General features: G+C 41.3%; 1 pseudogene across 1 annotated transcript in view; it reads left to right on the top strand.

The window, feature by feature from the left end:
- Window positions 1-18541, top strand: part of LOC308299995 — a 158543-nt pseudogene that overhangs the window by 120884 nt on the left and 19118 nt on the right. Inside the window, exon 5 of the transcript in view lies at window positions 17096-17319. The product of the transcript in view is annotated as an uncharacterized misc_RNA (transcript). The remainder of the gene's footprint in view (window positions 1-17095; window positions 17320-18541) is intronic.

Here is an 18541-nt window from a genome sequence, read left to right as displayed (position 1 = left end):
CAAGGTTGTACAAAAGATTCTGTCAATTTAGTTAGCGGAAGAGCTCTCACCTCGCACAGACTGTCTTGTAGACTACTTTGCAGTGTTGATATGTGCTTGAAGCAGAATAATTTTTATTTGTAAATGCCTAAATAGACACAGAAGAGTACCAGCTTTGCTGGCAGAACGCTCTGCTTCTCATTGTTGGTCACTGGCACTTTGTGTGCATTTCATCAGTGAAACAGCATTAATTGCGTTAGCAGAGCGATGCTGCCGACTGCCGAGCTCGCGCTGCTCTGCCTCTGATCTGAAAGCGAGACAGGCTGAGGGAGGGGCGTGTATCAAAACAGCGGCGCAGTTCGGCCAGTGGGGAACGAGAGGGGCGTCTCCACTGGCCGAACTGCGCCGCTGTTTTGATACACGCGAGGGAGGGATCGCAGCGCAGGCAGAGAGTAGTATGAATAATACACGTTCCGGGGTTAGGGGTGGAAACTCGCCTCTCACAGTGTGTTTCCAAACGAACCATTGAACGTGCATTGTAAATGCTCGTGCTTTAACTGTGATATGCGCGAAACCCCGGACATTTGAAGGAATTTATAAAACCCCCCCGGGCAGGCCGGACAGCCCCCTAAAAGAGGACATGTCCGGGCAAAAGAGGACGTATGGTCACCCTACTCACGCACACACTACAAAATCGGGTATTATTTTTGTAACAGTTTTCTACTGTTTTTTATTCCCCATATACAACGGTGTTAGTTTGCAACAATGAGCCTATAGACAGTTTCTAGTTCTCAAATAAATAGACTTTGGTGTGCCATCAAAGCGGGATTCAAATTTGACTTCCCTTCTGACCGGAAGTGACAAGGTGACCATGTGATTAGGTCACCATGTGATAATCAAATACCTTTTTTCAACATATTTTATTCCCCAAAGTCAAATACATTATTATTTTAATATAGCTCTGTGTGTGTGTATATAGGCCCTATAGGCAGCGCCCCTGGACGTATACAAGCATGCTTGTAGATCGGCTGTTTTCACTAGTTTATTTTATTTATTTTTTTATGATAAAAACAAACGGTTTTGGACATTTCCACCCGACAACGACGATACACACCATTATTATTTCACCCCTTTATTTATTTTGGTGCCATGTCTTTAAGCTTTTATTTAACCATCACTAATTGAGTCTGAATCTGTTTCGTTGAATTGTTAATTAACGGGTGTTTTTTTTTGTTTTTTTTTAATGTGACCGATTGCCCCCAGCCTAAGCGCTTTTGGCAGGGCATTAAAACATTAAAATGCCTTTCACCTTTCATTATGTCTTCTTGGATAGTGTTTCGCGGGGGCATATTGATTTTTGTCGCTGCAGCCAATTGGGCTTTTCCAAGTACCTTTGTGAGATGTTATACTAGCAAGATTTGACATTGAATGAAGTGAATCTAGAGCAGGGGCGTCAATTGGGTATGGCAGGGATATGCAGCTGCCATACCTTGGCTACAGGGGGAAATAATAAAATGTAGTTTTCATTGTGCCTGTTGCTAAGGTATGGCAACATGACTGGTGTCTTGCACGCGCGCCTTCGCGCGCGTGCAAGACACCAGTCATGTTGCCATACCTTACCTTTTTCTGAACTGACGCCACTGAGCTAGAGTGGGCTGGGCTGACAGGCACCAGCTTCTGATTTAACCCATTCAGGCCTAGAATTATTGAATGCTTAAACTATTGAAAAATCGTGAAAATGTGTGCAAATCTTTCAATATATATTCTTCAAAGCAAACTTTTGTAACTCAAATCTCTGCTTCTGGGGGGGGGGGGGGTTCCAGGAACTACATATTTTGAGATGGTTGTCTGCGGCCGAATAAATGTAATTTTGGGGGTCCTTGACATGAAAAAGTTTGCGGACCGCTGATTTAAGGGGAATGATTTAGAAGTCGGGTCAAAGATCGGGTCAAAGATATTCAAAGACTTGCACACATTTTCAAGATAAAAATAAATAAAAATAGCAGATCTACAAGCTCGATAACAGGCATTATATAAAATAATGGTTAAAGTGGTTAAAATCTAACGCGACTCAGGCGCGTTCCGGGTATTTGAGCGTTAGACAATTTGCTCTCCAATTTAGTTGTTACGCCAATAACCCCAGTGTATATAGACCACCAATAACCCCAGTGTATATAGACCACCAAACGGCAAGGGAGAGCTCTTGAAATTGAAGCTCACGCGAAACAACGAAACTCCATGCAGTTCCCATTAGTGGCTCAGCAGATGTCGTTATTTCACCTCCCAAGGGCCGCTGGAGAATTAAACCTCGTTCAAGAGAACAATGTCGTGGCCAGACTTTACACTTGGTTTTATCACCTTAGTAAACCTTTTCACAAATACTTTGTTTCCAATCGATGGTTTAGTCTTTTATTTTTTTCTTCATGATATACGTTTAGTGAATTGAGAATTTGGGGGGCCTCCATCTGAAAACCTTTGTGATAGTTACTTTTTTTCCACCCCTTTTTTTATATCAACCACTTGAACCCTAGCGTCCTTGCAGCGCGAGGCATTGTGAGCTTGTAGATCGGCTATTTTTGGCAAAGAGCTTTGGTGTAGAGGGGAAAAAGACGGTCACCTTGGGTGGTACCAATTTGTGAAGATATCAGAATTGGCCCCTGGCCTATTGTTGCTTGGTTCATTGAATGATTGCACTCTCCCACAGTAATAAGGAAAATAAAAAAATAAAAAACAAATATTGGCCATGTTTACACTTTTGTTAATGTTAAGCTCAGTGTCAGGAAAGCTCAGAATCAGAGTGAATGTCAGCAGAACAGTATTGCAAGCCATTTTGACAAAAATGTGGTCGGCGCTACCCACATGTTTGGCTGTGTTGCTCATGCCTCGAATGCCCGATGCTTACAAGCTGTACCTCGTGACGAATCAACGATAAAAATGATATAAAAAAACTGAAGCTGAAGCTTCAACAGTATATATATATATATATATATATATATATATATATATATATATATATATAATTATGGGGCATAAAAAATGTTGTCTCTTGCTAGTTTTAATCACTTAAACTTGCCAAGCGTTTCAAAGATTCTCAGAAATAAAGAAATGTATCAACCTACTGTACAAACTTCCGAAAGTTTTAGAAAAACAAACACAAAAATGTATAAATATGCCAAAATCTCATCTTCAAAGACCCTTTGAAGTTCGTCTCAGTTGTAAGTACACTAAATGGGTTCTAATGGGGTATGCAGCAGTGAGTCTGAGGCAGAGTGGCTGTTGTTGGGGAACTGCAGTGGTGGAAAAAGTACTCACATGCTTTACTTAAGTAAAAGTATCAATAGGCCTACTGCAATGTAGAAATACTCTGTTATAAGAAGAAGTCCTGAATTCTAAATTGAATTGAGTAAAAGTACAAAAGTATTGGTATCAAAATATGCAAATGTAAGTACAAAAGTAGAAAGTTGTCATTGTGCAGAATTGTCCCATTTCAAGTTGTCAAATGTATACACATCTTTTGAAAACAGCAGATCTACAAGCTCACAATGTGAGCTAGTAGATGAATATAGGGGTGAAGTGGGTAATGCATATTTTGTTATAACAAGTAACGAGTAACTAAAGTTTTAAAGTTTTTTAAATAATTGAAATGGAGTAAAAGTACAATATTTGCCTCTGAGATGTAGTAGAGTAGAAGTAAAAGTACTGAAATAAACCCTTAAAATTGTACTTAGACAGAACTTGTAAATGCACTTAGTTACTTTACACCACTGGGGAACTGGATTTAGTATATAGGTGATAATGCACCAGTGTTGATTTTGTCGACTAAAACTAGGACGAAAAATGTTTGTCGACAGCGTTTTTTTCACTGATGATAACTAAATAAAAATTAAGCTGTGATGACTAAAACTAAGACTAAATATATTGACAATATTTCGTCAACAAAATAAAAACGAGACTAAAACGTTAGGGAGGGACTAGTGGAAAAGAGAGGCATTTTATGTTTGCTTGCTCTTAGGTGTTGCGTGCTGAAAATAGCAGATCTACAAGCTCACAAGCTTGTAGATCGGCTATTTTCAGCACACAACCAAGTGTAAAATGAGTCATTACGATGGCATCAGGGCCTGCCAAAAGACATTTCAGTTGACTAAATCAACTTTAGTCGCCTAAAATCTTATGATATTTGGCCGACTAAAATTTTACTAAAACTAAAACTTTTCAGGTGACTAAATTATGACTAAAACTAAATGACATGTTATTAAAAAGACTATGACTAAAACTAAATCAAAATTTGTTGTCAAAAACAACACTGTAATGCACATTGTAAAGCATATTGGATGGTATTTGCAGAGCATCCTTTTCACTGTAACAAAGAACTTGATGCCTGTAAGGAGCATTATGTAAGAGCAGTTATGCTTTATCCATAACCCGTTCAAACCGAGAAAAACATCTGTGTCATTTTAGTTGATTTTAGATCCATGTATTGTATATGGAGATATGCCGTGAGAGCCCAAACATGCTTACTCAGTTATTCGTTATGTGAAAGTGCTTTACCCTTTTATGCCCATACATGGAGATCCCTGTCTGTAGCACCATCAGCCACACAGATTTGGGCTGTCTTGGCCATATATGGATTCTGTTAGTGTGGGCTTGAGCCCCTGCCCTTTTATCCATCTAAAAAAAGTGCTCTCCAGACCATGAATGCATTTTTTACTATGGTGAAAGAAATGCAAATGCCATGCCATACCTGAAGGCAGCATTCAAGAGAACTGCCTTGTCCAAACGTGCTCTCCTGAAATTGAAGCAGCATTTTATGTTGACAGAATTGCCATCTCTGTGTAGAAATCAAGCATCGAAAATAGCTGAGGTCAGCTATTTTCTATGCCATTTTCGAGGTCTGCTATTTTTGATATTTTCATCGAAAGGCCCTTTTAGAAATTTCAGCCCCTGCCTCTCTAACATTCTCTGCACGTCCCTGCTATGCAGTATATATTAGCAACTACGTTTTTTCAGAAGATTCGTAGGATTTAGAACAGTGCGTTCACTCATCTGGAGAGAGCACAAAACATAATATAGTATCATTCTGGGGGTACTTGGCACCAGTGGCGTCAGTTCAGAAATTGCTATGGTATGGCAACATGACTGTGTCTTGTACGCATGCCTTCATGTTCACACCAGTCATGTTGCCATACCTTAGCAACAGGCATGATACATTTATTTTAAGAAGTACATTAACTTATTTCCCCTGTTTCTACTATACGGTTCCTTGGGCTGGATATGGCAGCCTGGAACGGTTGTTCAAGTGCAGCTTGTGATGCCCCACACATTTAGTGACCTGAGCCAGTCATGACAAATGGGGGCTCGTCCGGGATGTTAGTTAACGTGCCACAATTAACAATAATGCATTGCACCTGTGCAGCTGACCTGCGGAACCTGGGAATATACCATTCTTTCAAGATGGGGAGAATACAAGTGTGGAGAATATAATTATAATACCTTGTTAAAGTGACCATTTTGTTACATTTTGCATTTGTAGTTATGTTACTGTAATTTAGACTGACTGAGTTACTAGGGCCCAAGGTGGAGGGGCCTGGAATTTTATCATACTTAACACCTTCTAAGCCTGGCCGTACTCCCTCGGACTTCCTACTGGGTCCCATCAGCCACGCCGTCTATTCCCGGACTTTTGATATAAATTATAATAAAAAAAAAAAAAACATCGGAAATTCTTCTCTGTGTCTTTTTGGAGCGATCTGAAAGGGTTAATATGCTCTGACAGTCATTTTCTGGTGCTGGGTGTGATACTCCTAATATCCAGCAGGCCACGCCGTTGACTCACATTCTGGATGGATGGCTGGCCAGGAGGAGCCTCATCCTCTCCCCAGTGTTGAAACTCAGCAAGAAGCTCAAACAAGATGGCTGGTCTTTGTCTCTGTTCGTGGATCGCGGTTTCAATCACGTTCGGGCGCCGCTTCTCTATCGCTCCTTTCCCTGCTTCGCCGCACGTAAACGAATGGAATTGATCTCCCCTCCGCCTCGCCAAAGTAAGATCGCCGACCTCTGCAGGATGAATATGTACGCTGTGTCGAGCACTCCAGTACGTGTTGTTATCATGTGGGCTTTGTTTTTTTAAAACATGTTTGTAAATAAATGGCTTATTTCTTCGGCGCTACCTCTGTTCAGAGGGTTCTGCCGCGGCTTGCAACGTGTTAAGCTATTGAAAAATAGCACATCTACAAGCTCACAGCGCGGCTTATAGATCTGCTATTTTTGAAAAGTCGTGAAAATGTGTGACAATCTTTGAATATAATGTATTTTTGGGGGGGTCCCTGGAACAAAATATTTCGAGATGGGGGGTTCGTGGCCAAATACATTTTGGGGGTCCTTCACATGAAAATGTTTGAGCACCACTGACACAGAAATATAAAAAAAAAGGTTTTTCAAAAGACCTCAGAAGGATCTGAAATATTCAAAGATTTGCACAAATTGTCACGGGTTTAGCCGATCTACAAGATTGCAGCGCGGCACTCGGTGACGCGCTGTGAGCTGTGAACTATTTTTCAATAGTTAAACCACAAAATAATGTGTAATGCGTTCCCAATCTAAATGGGTTAATGAGTACCATTCATGGGGGGCCCGCAGTGAATCCTTGTACTCAGGGCCCAGAATTTGGTGCAACGCCCCTGTCTCCAAACCCCTCAGAACAGAGCTTACATCCAAGACACTTCATGTTCTCATGTTCCCCTCCTCAACACTTTACTGTTCAACACCCCTGAATGTATTGGAGTCCTAATCCTCTTTCCTCTCTTTATTCTGTGTGCGTTATTAATTCTTCTGATTCTCCGGATTTTTTTATTTTTTTTTCAACAACAGCACAGTACTCCATCAGAATCAACAATTCACAATAAAAAAAAGAAAAAAAGAAAAGAAATTGCATCAGAAGTAACAAGTGTTGGTTAAGCGAAAGGTGAGATTAGTATTATAATGTGTGTGTGTGTGTGTGTGTGTGTGTGTGTGTGTGTGTGTGTGTGTGTGTGTGTGTGCGTGTGCGCGTGCGTGTGCGTGTGTGTGTGTGTGTGTGCCTGGATTTAAAAAAGTAATCAGAGTTGACACGAACCTCAAATCCCCTGGAAGTGTGTTCTTGTTTTTGTTTTGTACTATGTCTGGCATAATAACTAAAGTCTTTGCTTTGGTGTGGTGTAGTTAGTAGACCGGTACATCAAATAATTGTTGGGGTCTGCCCAAAGTTTTAGCCGTCCAAGTTAGTTTTGAAAAAAAAAAACATAATAAGTAATAATAAATTCAAATATGTCACTGTCACTGTTGGGTCCGAAACAGTTACTTTTAATTATTAGGGGGGAAAATCATGAGTGAAAATGGCAGATCTACATAGGCCTAACGAGTTCACAATGTGGTCGCGATGCGTTCTGAACTTGATCAGTGTTCTGAATTAGATAGGCTAAGCCCCTTTTCACTCATTTGGGTTACACTACACATAGCAAAACATTCTATGAAATCTATTAAAAAGTTGCAACACAATCAATTCTATACCCATGCAGGGCCGCTTTTAGCCGCCTAGAGTGCCATCCTAGCAGGGGTGCCAAAATGGAGGGAGTGGACCCAAACCAGCCCCAAACTGGCCCAAAACCGGCCCAAAATGCGCAAAAATGGAGTGGAGAGAGGCGCATTCGAGAGAGCTTGCATAGAGCGCTGATTAGACGCGCTACGGCCCTGTCTATACCATATGTTGGGGGTCCCGGACTCCCTGCTTCATATGTCTCTCTCAGCCTTTGCCTGAAAAGAACATTGGAGACCCTTGAAATAGGGCATTCATCTGCAAAAGAAAACAACATAAAACGTTGAAACATGGACACAGCGGTCTAGGGACCAGGTCAGTACATATTATCACACTGAAACCAGGTTGCAAAAATAGAGAATATGTATTACAATATGGGCAGGTTTAGTGTGGCGGTACAGAACTTCTCTTTTCATTATATAACAGTATAAAAGTCAGTAGCGAAAATATATATTTGGTATCACTTTATCTAGAATCAAGGGTATATATATATACTAGAAGAGAAAATTTCTAAGAAATTTTAAGTGTGCCTGCAGCTCGCTAAGTCTGTGCAACCTTGTGTAGCGGTTGGTGTTAGCATTAGCGTTATTTCATTTGACGCAACCCGCGTGTCTGTATGACAAACGGTTCACGAGATCAAGGGTCACTTCCTGTTTGGTGAGGGGCACTTCCTGTTTGGCGAAATAGGCCCCAATTAAGGTCATGGACGATTAATGAATTAAAGCTGCAAGCAGCGATGACCAGGCCCTCGCAGCTCTACCCACGTCACAAGGCCAGCAGCCAATCAGAAACCAAACAGGAAGTCAGCCATTTCGACTAATTAGTGGCGTTTTGGAGCATTTTTGGCCGTTATCACGGGTCGCACTTTAACGACAGTTTTTTGAGAAAAAATTGTTTTGTGAGAAAAAAAAATTGAGAAAAAAACTTTTTTGAGAAAAAGACATTTTGAAAAAAAAATTGTGAGAAAAAAAAATCTTGAGAAAAAAAAGTGTGAGAAAAAAAAATGTTGAGAAAAAAATAATTTTGAGAAAACAATTTTGAGAAAAAAAATTTTTGAGAAAAAAAGATTTGAGAAAAAAAAAATTTGAGAAAAAAATGTTGAGAAAAAAAATTTGAGAAAAAAAAAATTTTGAGAAAAAAAAAATTTGAGAAAAAAAAAAATTTGAGAAAAAAATGTTGAGAAAAAAAATTTGAGAAAAAAAAATTTGAGAAAAAAAAATTGAGAAAAAAAAAATTTTGAGAAAAAAAAATTTTGAGAAAACAAATTTGAGAAAAAAAAATTTGAGAAAAAAAAATTTTGAGAAAAAAAAAATTTTGAGAAAAAAAAATTTGAGAAAAAAAAAATTGAGAAAAAAAAAATTTGAGAAAAAAAAAAAAGGTATGACACCAGCCGCAAGTCTGTACGACAAACGGTTCATGAGTTATAGAGGCACTTCCTGTTTGGTGAAGGGCACTTCCTGTTAAAGAGGGGGCGAGGCTTAATCAATTCCAGCTCATCCCTATTGGTCGGAAAAAGACCAAAGTTGTGTGAGCATTTTACATTTTAAATGACGTTGCTAGGCAAAAATATGGCAGAGTTATGTGGCGCCAAAGTTTCTGGTTTTTTTTCGGAGTCCCCCATTCAAAGTCAATGGAGTTTTTGGGCGTTGTTTTTTGCGAATTACATCGCAATCGTAAAGCGGATCGGAAAGAAAAGTAATAGCACACCATTCCCGGCCGAGCCGCACATTTTGATGTATATATTGCGGGGGTGGCGTAAATCGTGCGGCAGTTATTACGTGCCGAAGTTTCCCCCATTCTAAGTCAATGGGGTTTTTGGGCGTCGTTTTTTGCGAATTACGTCGCAATGGTAACGCGGATCGGAAAGAAAAGTAATAGCAACCTATTCCCGGCCGAGCCGCACGTTTTGATGTATATATTGCGTGGGTGGCGTAAATTGTGCGGCAGTTATTACGTGCAGAAATTTGTGGCGAAACTATGGACTTAATTAAGTATGGCGGATTACAATAAGTGTTTTGCCATTGCGTTGCATGGCAGGCACACTTAATTAATGACTTAAGTATGGCGGATTACAATAAGTGTTTTGCCATTGCGTTGCATGGCAGGCACACTTAATGACTTAAGTATGGCGGATTACAATAACTTACAGCTCATCCCTATTGGTCGGAAAAAGACCAAAGTTGTGTGAGCATTTTACATTTTAAATGACGTTGCTAGGCAAAAGTATGGCAGAGTTATGTGGCGCCAAAGTTTCTGGGTTTTTTTCGGAGTCCCCCATTCAAAGTCAATGGAGTTTTTGGGCGTTGTTTTTTGCGGATTACATCGCAATCGTAAAGCGGATCGGAAAGAAAAGTAATAGCACACCATTCCCGGCCGAGCCGCACATTTTGATGTATATATTGCGGGGGTGGCGTAAATCGTGCGGCAGTTATTACGTGCCGAAGTTTCCCCCATTCTAAGTCAATGGGGTTTTTTGACGTCGTTTTTTGCGAATTACGTCGCAATGGTAACGCGGATCGGAAAGAAAAGTAATAGCAACCTATTCCCGGCCGAGCCGCACGTTTTGATGTATATATTGCGGCGGTGGCGTAAATTGTGCGGCAGTTATTACGTGCAGAAATTCGTGGCGAAAGACTTAATTAATTAATGACTTAAGTATGGCGGATTACAATAAGTGTTTTGCCATTGCGTTGCATGGCAGGCACACTTAATTATATTACTACGAGACTTCAATACAGTACATGCGATGAAGAGGAGTAGTCAATGTAAGCTCATTGTCGCGAGCAGCCAACGGCGCAGGGCCGTGGCTCAAAACAAGTGGCTCTGCACAAATAAACCCAAAACAAACAAACGAAACGAAATAATAAGCCAACTTACAAGGGTCAACGAAAAGGGAACAACTTAACCAAAAGAGACCTTTCCGAAGGGTCGAATGTAACCAAACACGGGAGTAATTCAAAACACCAAACAAAACAATGCAGCACGGTGGGGAGCTGTGGAAGCAGATCTCAGTGTGGGGCAGCCGCGACCGAGTATTTCCCGGTGAACCTAAGCGCAACGGTGGGGGCTTGGGAGTGTGTGGAACACGCACCACTGACTATTGCTGATGATGGAGAGGTTATGTAGCTTAATGTATTGAGAATGAGAGGCACTCTTGCCGATTTAGTAAGAGACTCAATTGCAAGATATTTAAAAGTTATTTGGGGCCATGATGATATCCTTTTCTTCCCACAACTAGACTAAGGATTTATATTGTCTGTGTTATTGTTTACAACCAGAATAATTCACGTGTGGCAAGAATGCAAGATCGCGGTTCACTAGTTTTTATTTAGGCTATAGTGTAGGCTTAGAAGCCTTTTCAGAGGTTAATTTAATGTTTTCCATTTAACTGTTTCCTTTATCATCATCTTCCGCTAATGCACGCAACTGTTTTCGACAGGTTTAAGGTCTTATTTTAGTTGTTTCTCATAAGCTCGCAACCCTCCTTGCCCATCGGCCCCCACCTTTGCGCTTAGGTTCACCGGGAAATACTCGGTCGCGGGGCAGCCACCTCGGCCATGTTATGCTGTCGACGGTGGGCGGGGACGTCTCCCTCTCCGCCGTCGTCAGCGTCACTCTCAGCCAACCGACCAAACCCACGTTTCTTCCGATTCGCCGCTCGTCCTCTCACTCTGCTGTCACTGTCACGGATTGGCGAGGGCCCCTGAACCCTCCCTCTCCGCCCACCCACAACGTCAGGGAACATCATAGATGGTTGGCAGCCAGCAGTCTTTGACTTCGTTACTCCTCATCAATAAGAATAATCGTAATAATAACAATACCCCAGGGCGTCAGCCCTGACAACACACATGGTTTCTGCCCGACAGAAACCAACATTTATACTGGCAAAGTGGCAATTGGCATGACACAGGACCAGTAGCGGCTCTTGGTGATTTTGGGTGGTAGGGCTAATGTAACGCCCGGGATTCGAACTCGGGTATCCCGCGTGTGGAAGTCCAATATCTTAACCATTGATCCAAAGGGATATCCCTATGGACTGAGGGAAATACTAGACTTTTGAGGCTATCAGGCTGAGGCAGTGAGCCACTCTGCTACATCAATAAATCCATCACACTATATACTATTACTAGCTATAGTTCACTCTGCAGCAACAGCATCATATTATACTATATGCTAGCCATAGTTCACCCTGCAGCAACATCACATTCCAGATGCCAAGTTACAGCAATGACACTACTGTACTTTGTTATAGCAAGAGATGCACATGAACAGAAGTGCCCACAACAAACAGGGGTTCCACTGCTCCAGTGAACATTATGTTTGTATGTGCAGATAACTATCATCATTATTGGTGGAGTTGACAATACTCATCATTTTAAGCATAGGAATAACACAATCCTAAATTAAGGGTCACACAAGAACATCATGTACTTTTTAAACAAAATATAAGACCAGAACCAGACAACTAATGAAAAGGTTTGATTATTACAGCTTGAGGTGGACCTTATATTGCCAAAGCATTACATTATGATACAAAATAATCTCTGTCTCCCTTTCCATATAACTGCTTTTAAAGTGCCACACTCTCTCTCTCTCTCTCTCTCTCTTCACCGTGCCACGCCACTGACACAAACCGAAGCACCAAAACACACGCACGAATGCGCGCAATACCGACGTGAACCCACGCGGTACAGACACGAATCAAAACAAACAGACACACACACACACTGTGTGACACACTAACGCGCGTGCGAGCGGTACCAACGCAAACGCACGCGGTACAGACACGAATCAAAACAAACACACACACACACACACACACACACACACACACACACACACACACACACACACACACACACACACACAGGCACGCAGTCACGTTGACAACAGCATCTAAAGACAGGCAGCTTAATCCACAGCACATTTCCAATGTTATTAAAGCAGCGACCATTCTTAACTTTGTCAGATAAATGAAATTCACGATACCTTTAGAATGACTGGGTCCACTGCACTCTCCTCCAAAAGGCAAGCATTTCACACCAAATGCATGATTTTGTGGTCTTTCCTTTTGTATTTGCACCACCAGTCTCTTGACTATTATTTTTTCTCCCACGAACATGACAGAAAATCGATTAAAAAGTAAATAATAAGTCCATTTGAATTGTCCCGCGACATTGTATTTCTCTTCCTCAAACACAGACATCAGACATTGGTTAAAAGCCAGTCACATGGTGGAACTGCATTGGGCACGTCCTACGGGCTGAATGAAATTAGCCCAAACAGGGACTAAATGAAGCAGGCGTGGCATGCCAGCTGTCAATCACCCAGCTCAACGATAATCACACAGTGATGTCACAGAACTGGGCGTGTTCTTTGGGCTGACAGAAACTAGCCCCACAATGTAAGAATATGAAGCAGGCGTGGCATGTAAGCTCACTAAGCTGTCAATCATTCTTCAATGATAGTCAATGAAAGCTGGCTTGGGCTAAAAGAACTCAGCCCATTTGGACATATTTGGTGTTTTTTTTGTAACTTTTTGATGCTGTTACTGTTTTAGGTTCCACCAGCATATAAAAATAATATTTCTTCTAAAAATAAAAAAATAAAAAAATAAAACTTTTTATTTTGATTTTTTTAAGGGATATTTCCCCCATAAGATAGGAGGGGCTAAGCCCCTCTAGCCCATATAGAGGAGCCGCCCCTGCACAGGACCCAGGGTTCATGACTGTTCAGGAGGCTTTGGAAATGCTCTGGAATTTGAACAAGGGTCAATCTGATGTTTGTTTTTTTTTTCTTTTTTTTTTCTTTTTTTTTTCACAGTACAAACTAAACAAACACTCTTTTTTTTTTGTTGTTGTTCAAATCCATTTGTATGCTAATCAATCATGAGTATGAACGATATTCTCAATATTTGTCCAAAGGCAACTAATGATGGTTCTCCCTCTCTTCCCATGTAATAATAAAACGCATACGCGTCTCTCACACATTCCCCAACAACAACATGGGAGCGGTATTCATGCGCTTAACTCAACAGAGAGCTTTGATTCCTAATAAAATGGGCAGTTCGCCCCTAAATCCCCCCTCAGGGTAAAGGAGGGATTTGATGTTGAAGGGGTATGAGAGGGTAGTGGGTGTGCGTGTTATCTGCTGACTAATTTCCTCTTGTATAAAACAGGCATTACCGTTATCTAAGTGCCCCCTGACAGCCGATTGGCTCCTCATTAGAGGCCTCTGTGAAATGAGATTATAGCAACGAGCCCCTAAATTATGATCCAATCCCGGAACACGTAATCTCCAGTACAGTGCACATACCCCCCCCCCCCCCCTCCCCCTCCTCCTCCCCCTTCTCTCCGTCTATTTCTGTCTCTTTCATTTGTCTCTCTCTCTTGTTCTTTTTCTCATTGTTTATTCCCCTCTCTCTCCCTTTCTCTGTCTGTCTGTCTGTCTGTGACTGTGTGTCTCTGTCCCTCATTGTTTATCCCCCCCCCTCTCTCTCTCTCTCTCTCTCTCTCTCCCTCTCTCTCTCTCTCTCTCTCCCTCTCTCTCACTCTCTCTCTCTATCTCTGTCTATCTCTCTCAGTGGCGGCTCCAGAACATTGTGACTGGGGGGGGGGGGGGGGGGGGGCTATGAGGGAGCTGGCCTAGCAACAAACAATAATGAATAGTACTAATATGACAAACGTGATTCCCTCGCTCCTAGGTTATGGATAACTGAACAGACCAGATCAATGGTAGTTTCCGGCTCCAAATCTGAGGACTGTAGGTGATCGGATAGGGTTTTTGTGAGGCTGAAGATGCTTTACAGCATAAAAAACTATGATTTTACAGCATGGTTTACATAGAAGTCAGTCAATTGTCTTTCACATATTCATATATATTTTATCTATTTATTCCTTAAATATTTTTCATCACAGTTGTGTCTGTGAGGTGGAGGGGCTTAGGGGGTGCTAAGCCTTCACCAGGGGCCTTAGATCCCCTGCAGTAATGTAGACATCCTTGTCCTCTGGAAACTGTGCATCTGTTAACAACTTACTTGAAAGGAATGAGAACAGCTCCTTCTTGTTGTCAATGTTTGCCAGAAACTTTTGTCAATTTCCTGGGATTTTGGCAGTACTAGATACATGTTGTCGGTGCCTGTTCCCCGCTTTTCCCTTGTGCCTCCTTTGATTGTTGGTTCACGATACTGGTCCCAGACGATGAAGTTGTTAACAGATGCACAGTTTCCAGAGGACAAGGATGTCTACATTACTGCAGGTGATCAAGTCCACCACATTGGAAACAGTACACCAATGGAACAATGCAACCATGAGGAAGCTGACACTCTCCTAGTACATCTTCTCCATGCCCTCCAAACATCATCACTTGGGATGGTGCATACTGGAGACACAGATGTTGTTCCATCACATCCAGGCTCTGAATCCAGCTGCGGAAATCTGGATCTCCTTCAAAGCTGGAAAGGCTACTAGGATGATCTCCTTTAAATACCATTGCCACAAACCTGGGCATGACAACATGCAAGGGCATGGCTCTCTTATGCAAGGGCATGGCTCTCTTCCATGCATTCACTGGCTCAGAGAGCACATTGTCTTTCAAATTCAAGGGTAAGCGATCCTGCTGCAAGATGATGGACAAAGTGCCATTCCTCATGGAGGAATTTGCAACCCTCATTGACACTCCATATAAAGCATCTCCAAGGCTGAAAGAAGTGGCAGCAAACTTTGTCTGTAGGCTGTACACTGACGACTCAAATGAGGGCAATGATGTTTATCGTGTCCGAATGGCACAATTCTCGCAGAAAACCAGGGACGTGGAGAGAATTCCCCCAACTAGGGATGCATTGGATGAACATCTGAATAGGAGCATCTTCCAAGCAAGCGTCTGGACGACAGCCCATATGTATGTATCTGCAATATGTGTATTGTAGTACTATGTAAATTTAACTAGTGAATTAAATCATTCATTCATTCATTCATTCAGGTCCATTATGCCCATCCACAGTCCTACTGATTTTGGGTAGAAGGAAGAGGACGGCAAGCTGCTTCCCATTTGGACCACTCTGCCCCTCGCCAAGGACATATTGAAGCTTGATGTGAAGTGCACTTGTAAAAGTCCCTGTATGCCAACCTGCACTCGGTGCAGTTGCATGAAGGCAAAATTGAAATGCACACATCTTTGCAAATTGTGAGAACTAGCTAGACCAGAGCAGACTGTATATTAGATTAGAATGTTTCTTCTTTGTTAAAATATTGTACTGGTAGTTGTTAAAGCCAATGGTGCTATATTGTGGTACAGTTAAAACAAATGTAACCATGTATTGTTGATGTTGAGTGTAATAACCATGTTATTGTCTAATTTGTGTGAAATATCAGAATATTCAAAACAAATATTTGACTCCAATTGATTCCTCACACAGTATTGACTTGATATAGCAATAGAAAATATATATTACACAGCAATTGTGGGAAAATTAAGACATGTAAAAAAATATTAATTTCCGATTTTGGTTATTTTTGTTAATAGGGTAAAAAATATATTTTTCTTCAATCTGGTGTCTTGATACTCGAACCAAAATTGTTCTATAGACCATAATCTACAAATTGGAAGTGAAAAATAAACTTTAACACTAATTGAAAATGAAAACAAAAAATTACATGTACAAGGAACCCCACTATTAGTAAAACAGACCTGATTTGCACTGTTGATTTCTTTTTCCATCTACGACAACTCTCTTCACCAAGAATAGCAGATCTACAAGCTCACGACGTGTCACGCTGTGATGAAAAAGTTATTTACAGGGGTGCCCTGGGTCAGAACAGTTTGAAAACCCCTGGTCTAATGGTTCAACACATGCTGTGTATGGAGTTCCATATTATGAGTATATAGCAGTTTGTATGCATTAAAACCCATTTAGGCCTGAACACATTATGACGCAATATTTTATGCTTTAAATATAAAAAAATAGCAGATATACAAGCTCACAGCGCGGCACCGAGTGCCGCGCTGCGAGCTTGTAGATCTGCTATTTTTGAAAAATCGTGAAAATTTTAATTTTGACCCCGATTCTATAAGTGTCTTTTGAATCCTTCTAAGATTTTTGGAAAAAAAACCTATGTTTATATGTTAGCAATCTGGCCAGCCATCGTCAAAGAAAAAGGTCCTTTTCACTTAACTGGAGCGCAGTTAGTCTGTTCTTGAGAGACTACTATGTCAGTGGTTCTCAAACCTTTTCATGTGAAGGACCCCCAAACTGATATTTATTTGGCCACGGACCCCCATCTCAAAATATTTAGTTCCAGGGACCACCCAGAAGCAAAATTTGAGTTACAAACGTTCGCTTTGAAAATACATATATTCAAAGATTTGCACACATTTTCACGACTCTTTTCAAAAATAGCAGATCTACAAGCTCGCGGCGCGGCACTCGGTGCCGCGCTGTGAGCTTGTAGATCTGCTATTTTTCAAATGTTAAAGCATTCAATATGCCCAGGCCTAAATGGGGTTAACCATGAGGCTCTCTCTACCTTTGTGTGTTTCCCCGCGCAGAGTGCAACTGCAGCGGAAGATCGGAGGAGTGCGTGCTGGACATGGAGCAGGTACCGGAGCACGGGCAGCGGGGGGCGCTGTGTGAACTGCAGGGACAACACGGACGGGGCCCACTGCGAGCGCTGCAGGGAGAACCACTACAGACCGTCAGCGCAGGACCCCTGCCTGGCCTGCCTCTGCAACAGCAACGGTAAAATATATAGGCCAGTGGCCACAAGACGTGGGTATCCACAAGTTTCCCAAGGAGCCAACCCATTTAGGCCTAGAATTATCGAATGCTTTAACTATTGAAAAATAGCAGATATACAATCTCACAGCCGCGCTGCGAGCTTGTAGATCTGCTATTTTTTGAAAAAGTTGTGAAAATGTGTGAAAATCTTTGAATGCGTGTATTTTTAAAAGCGAACGTTTGTAACTCAAAGTTAGCTTCTGGGTGGTCCCTGGAACTAAATATTTTGAGATGGGGGTCCGTGGCCAAATACATATCATTTTGGGGGTCCTTCACATGAAAAGGTTTGAGAACCACTGACATAGTAGTCTCTCAAGAACAAACTAACTGAGCTCCAGTTAAGTGAAAGGGACCTTTTCGTTGACGATGGCTGGCCAGATTGCTGACATAGAAACATAGTTTTTTCAAAAAAAACCTTAGAAGGATTCAAGAGACACTTATAGAATCGGGTCAAAATTCAAATTTTCACAACTTTTCAAAAATAGCAGATATACAAGCTCAGCGCGGCACTCGGTGCCGCGCTGTGAAATTGTATATCTGCTATTTTTCAATAGTTAAAGCATAAAATAATGATACACAAAATGTGTACCCGTTCTAAATGGGTAATGTGCACAATGTGCACGGGTCATGCACGGATAATGCACGGATGATGCACCACACGTGTGCACGCCATTCACAGCTTTCAAACAAAAAAATACGCTTGGAAATCCGTTCAGGCATTCCGTTTTTAGATATTTGATGTAAATGTTATCAGGCCCTCCAGGCCCAGGGCTCCTCCCCATACACACCCAATGTAACTTCAAACTCCATTTTAACAATGATAGATTCATTAAAAAACACCCATTATCTTTTCTGGTGACTCATAATACCCTCCTAATACGTGAGCAGGCCGTGTTTTTTGATAACATTTTTAATATATATTTTAATATATATTTATTGTATTTGATTTTTTTTCCATTTTATTATAAAAAATACATGAAAAATGTTATCGAAAAAAAAACACTGCGTGCTCACGTTTTAGGAGGGTATTGTGAGTCACCAGAAAAAAAATATGGTCGTTTTTAATGAATCTATCATAGTAAAAATGGAGTTTGATGTTACAATGGGTGTGTATGGGGAGCGGCCCTGGACCTGGATAATTAAAAACTGTTCAGGATGTTCATAAAAGCCTGATTAGACCATAAAATGACAAAAAAAAGTTTGTTTGAAAGTGAAAT

The sequence above is a fragment of the Nannobrachium achirus genome, assembly GCF_963921795.1.
Source record: "Nannobrachium achirus genome assembly, chromosome: 15".
In the NCBI taxonomy this organism is placed as follows: domain Eukaryota; kingdom Metazoa; phylum Chordata; class Actinopteri; order Myctophiformes; family Myctophidae; genus Nannobrachium; species Nannobrachium achirus.
The sequence above is the reverse complement of the archived record's forward strand: the minus strand, read 5'-3'. Positions and strand labels throughout refer to the sequence as shown.